Source organism: Lycium barbarum, chromosome 6 (assembly GCF_019175385.1).
Source record: "Lycium barbarum isolate Lr01 chromosome 6, ASM1917538v2, whole genome shotgun sequence".
Lineage (NCBI taxonomy): Eukaryota > Viridiplantae > Streptophyta > Magnoliopsida > Solanales > Solanaceae > Lycium > Lycium barbarum.
In genome coordinates, this window is record NC_083342.1 from 87253809 (window position 1) to 87259264 (window position 5456).

Here is a 5456-nt window from a genome sequence, read left to right on the forward strand (position 1 = left end):
TGGTTTATTATAAACACACATAGAGTCTATGATAGACTAAAACAAAGTTGATTAATATTGAACTAATAAAATAAAAATACATTCAAATTAAAAAAATCAAGTGGGATGCTCTCTCAAATATCGACACTTTGTTTTCTTGTGACCACCCCCCTTACAAATCGAGCACTTATTTCTTGTCCCTTTGCTACTTCCCCTGGACTTGAAAGATTCCGCGACGCCAGGAATACGCTTCACTCTCTTCCTTCCAAGTTTGGGGTCGTAAGGGGGTGGAGGAATATACATGTTTGCGTACTTCTCTGGGACTTTCCATTCTGACTCTGCAGGGACTACATTAATAGTTTCACCAAATGTAAGAATGAACTTTATACATGGGCGAGGAATACTCGTAGATGCTCGAACCATAATTAGGTCTGTACTTCAATCTCAAGGCTGCCATCGCGTGAGCTCACAGTAATTTCACCAAGTCGTACTCTTTACAAGTACATGTTTTGTTCAGTAGATTGACTTTGACAGTGAGGCCACTGCTGACTATGGTGAACTCGTTGGCATCCTCGTTTATATTATTGACAAACAAGGAGTCGCCCCCATTCATCTTTTCTCTTAGCGTCTTTTCAGCCGAAGGCACAAATAAATTGATTGAACTGCTGATATCTGCACGTCTCTACCTGAAAATTTCAGCAAACCTCCTAGAAATGGAAGTGAATAAGGCAGTCACAAGGTACTCTCTTTCATCCCTCAACATTGAGTTTAGCGACTCCGCAATGTTTGTGGTCAGCACATTGTACCTATTTGCTGGAAAATATGCCCTGCTCCATTTGTCAAATCCAATATCAAACTCGAGGCAATTAGCAGTTTCAGGGCATTTATGCCTTAATTGCTGAAAATGTTCATTGAACTCTTGGTAACCATATGCCTTTGTTGCATCATAGTACACATGAAGAGAATCTCCACATTGGAATTTTTTCGAAGGTTATCACCAAGATGCTTCATGCATAGTCCATGATGAGCATGCTAAAAAATTTTGGAAACACCGTTGGCTATGCTTTTGTGCCTATCAGAGATGATGCATAAGTTTGGTTCATCGACGATTATATACCTCAGCTGCTCGAAGAAGTAGGTCTAGGATTCATCACACTCCTTATCCGCCATGCAAAAAGAAATTGGATAGATATGATTCTTCAGTATCCTGTTCGACGGCGGACAACAACACACCCTCATACTTGTCGTATAAATATGTGTCGTCAATGGCAATAACCTTTCGCATGTGTTTATATCCTTAAATGCAAGATCTGGAAGCTATGAAGTAATATTTGAACCTGTCTGCATCATCAAGACTAATACAAATTCTGGAACCTAGATTTAGATTTTCAACCATGTATGAATAAGCCGGTAAGCAAGCATACCCATGCTCCGGTGTCCCCCTAAACATGTTCTTAGCCGTTACACCTGCCTTCCAATACTGCCAATAGGTTGCTTTACAATGGAACTCCCTGAAAACAGTCCTCTAGATTTCCTTTGTCGTTGGCCCTTTGTTGTCAATATAGTCATTCATCAAGACTGATGCAAGGACAGCTGTCGAGGCATGCTTATGAGGGCTTGTAATGTGGTTCACCCGCAAGTGTGATCACCAACGTACTTGTAAATGCGAAACCTATCCGAGTTGTCGTACTTATTGGCTCGCAACATCCAACCACAATCAAGAGAGGTGCATTCCACCTTATAATATTTGTTGTTACTCTTATTTGGTTTAAAACAAAACGGGGTCTTTATTGCAGCTTTCTTCAATAAAACCTTTAAATACTCTTTGTTCTCAAATGTTTGCCCACAGTCAAAACCGGTTCCATCACTGAAGTTGTGGTTGCTTTGTGAACCACTTGGTGGCTGCCCATGACCCCCATCATTTCCATTAAACTCTTCATCATCACTATCAGGATCATCCATATCCATAAAATGATCACCCATGCCCTCATGTTGCATGAAGCTTCATCGGTTGGTGGCTATGGCAGTGGTGGGTCTGTGGATGGGGGTGGTTGTCACAGCCCAATCGGAGGGCCATGACGGGCGCCCGGAGCTAACCTGCCGAGCACCTATCATCATACTCTCATAATCATATCTAGGTGAGCCATATGGCTATCTCATAATTAACACGTATCGATAACACAATTGCCATCGGGCTAAGGCACCATTTTATACATACATCATCAACTATGCCCATATATACATAAGTTGACAAGGCTATCAAAATAATATACACAATATGAGCCGACAAGGCTAAGAGATACCTAACTGTACACAACTGTCTACGAGCCTCTAAAAAGAGTACATAATATTGTAAAGACGGGACAGGACCCCGCCATGCCCATATATGTACACCAAAAAAATAATGCCAACTATCTCAGCTCCAGATCAAATGGAGCACCTCTATGCAATCACTGAAGAAGTAGCCTACTGGTCTGGCTTGTCTCCCTATCTACCTGCGGGCATGAACGCAGCGTCCACAAATAAAAGGACGTCAGTACGAACAATGTACTGAGTATGTAAGGCATGGATAGTAACATGATAAAAGCATGAAGAATAACATAAGATAAATGAATCATTTATACCTCTTAATACATTTGTTAGGCTTACTTAACCTTCCTTTGAAAAGAACATTTCATACATCTACATCTAATGATACCATACCCGACCATATAGGTTCGGTGTCATCCATACCCGAACATAACAAGGCTCGGTGTTATTCGTACCCAACTGCAGTGGTGTGCGCGCAATATATATCATACCCGACCATATATCCTCGGTGTCACAACATAGCATTCATACATTTATAACATCCATAAGTATCCGAGAGAAACATTTCAACACTATCGGGGTGACACAAAGTCGATAAACCCCAAATTTCTATTATTGAATCACCATCATCATTATCATCACCACTATTATCATCGTCCTCATTATCATCATCACTATTATCATTATCATCATTACCACCATCATTATTTGGATCTTTTGCCAAAGTATCTCAAGAATATTGTAAGTTATGAACTTCGAGCATCTCTAGGATTAGGAAATTGTGAATATCTTAGATGGAATCTCTAGAATTGAACTCATCATCATAATCGTTATCATTATCATCACAAGGGACATTGTCAAAAACATAAAGAGAATCATCGAGGATTGTGAGCTTATAGCATTTGTAGGAGTAGGAATATCATGCATATCATGTATAGATTCAAGTGAGGAAATCATGCCTTTAGAAAGAAGGGTTAGCCTTACATACCTTTACGTCTTCTTAACTACTTAAAGTTCTTCTTAAAGACTCGCAAACTCTACATTCAAGAGAATTCATACTAAGGTTAAGTCATTGAAAACATGCTTAAGCTCAAACTAGAGCAACAAAAAGGCTAACGGAATTTGGGCAGCACTTCCCCTATTTCATCAACTTCCACCATATGGAAAAACAACTCCCAAACGACAATAATAACATTCATAATACCGTATTCAAGAGGTTACATTCAATTTAGTCTCAAATCTACCCAAAATCCCCCTTTTAAGTTTATCTTAAAGTCATCTTCTTCGCTTTGACATTTATGACTTCTCCATTTAATTCTTTTCCTTTCCAAGGGTCACTAAACTTATACATCAGCTCAACCATATGAATAGGATAAAGAACATACCTTATAATCAAGGTACTTTATCTCACTCAACTCCCTCCAAGATCAAGTTCACCACAACTTTGAAAGGAAGCTAGAACTATCACCTTCTATGGATTACCTTTGAGCTTTGATGTTGATCTTCTCTCTTGATGATTTGGAAAGGTGTGGAGTGTTAGGGAACCTTCAAGAGCTCTCAAGAAGTCTCTATAAATGTAGGGAAATAAGTGTGGAAAGTTGGAAATGAAAATGAGGTCTTTTAGGACTTAAAAAGGTGGCAACTTCGCACCCCCGCACTGACTTGTGGTGGAGATGCGGCGTCGCATGGTGGAGATGCGGCCGCATCTCCCCTCCTCTCCTTAGGGAGGAGGCTGGGCAGTGAGGGCTTCCATTTTGGGGAGTTTTCTGCCCATATGCGGCCGCATATGGCCCTATTTTGTCCGGTTTTGCAAAAATGAGTTCTTTTTTATTCGTTTGACCACCAATCCTTATGGAACCTTCTTGGCACTGGTATAAAACTTCATTAACCATCTAAGGGATACTATAGCTTCCTCTCAAGGTAATGCTAAGCAATGCATAACTCAAATGATATGAAAACTTCCCAAAACCATGACTCAAATTCCAATCTTTCAACAAACTTACTTTCGTCGCTTCATGTGACTCTGAAACCTTAAGGTATACACTAAAAATTATTAAATAACATCCTTAACCTTATAAGAGCTTCATATGCACTTTAGGCTTGCGCTAGTTTACTCATAATGCAAATGACACCAAGTTTCCAAGATGTAACGGTGGTGCTGCTGATGTAGAACCAACTTGAGACCTCTCAACAACATTTATTCTTCAAACAGGCCTAGAACTATCAGCAGCAACATCAAGCATGTACAATACCATCTGCCTATCATTCGTTATGAAAGAAGGATGAGTTTTTCCCCTAGTTGTTACACCCCGAGTTTCTGTACGTTGAGATTCGTTAGGTATTAGCTATTCGATTGCAGACATTGGAGTTATTGTCGAGAAGATGCAAGATCATAGGTGCTCGTGTTACGATTATAAGAGTCTGAGTTCTCGTAAAAGGTTATAGGAGGATTGGAAAACTAGTGAATTAAGGAAATTAAGCTTCCGAGGCTTTGAAGGAAAGTTGGGCAAGGTTTGGTACGAAAATTTTGGTCTAATTGGAAGAAAGAATACGTTTTAGTATATTAAGAATTTTGAAGTGAAGTTCGGGAAGTCTAGTTTTCAACTCAACAAACCGCTCCTCAATAGGACATCGGGGTAAGGAGATATGGACTTTACAATTCGGGCTGGCAGACCACCAAAATGGTCTGCGCGAACGCGCCAGGGAGTTGCGCGAACGCGTAGAAGGCCAAGGGCCAACACAGCGCGAACGCGCTGAGCAATTTTGAGGTTTGGGTTCGGGATGAAGGTTATATTATAAGAATGTAATAATAACCTATATATGACATTTGGAGACCATATGGGGTGAATTGGTTCATATGGCACGTGATGAAAAGCCCTCGTTGCTGCAAGCTAAGTAGGGCCCACACACCAAAGTTTTATAAAGGACGTATGAAGAGATATATGAGTAATACATTGAAAGTTGAGCAAGTACTAAGAAGGACCCATAAGCCAAATATGGACATAAGCCCTCCAAAAGGACGATTTAAGGAAACATTTTCGGATGATCTGCATTGGAGGGGCCACAACGATATTATAATTTTGGAATTTGGAAAAACACAAAGAATAAACGTTGTAGATAATTTAATTAGCTTTCAAACCATAGGTCGTGGGCCCTCACACGATATC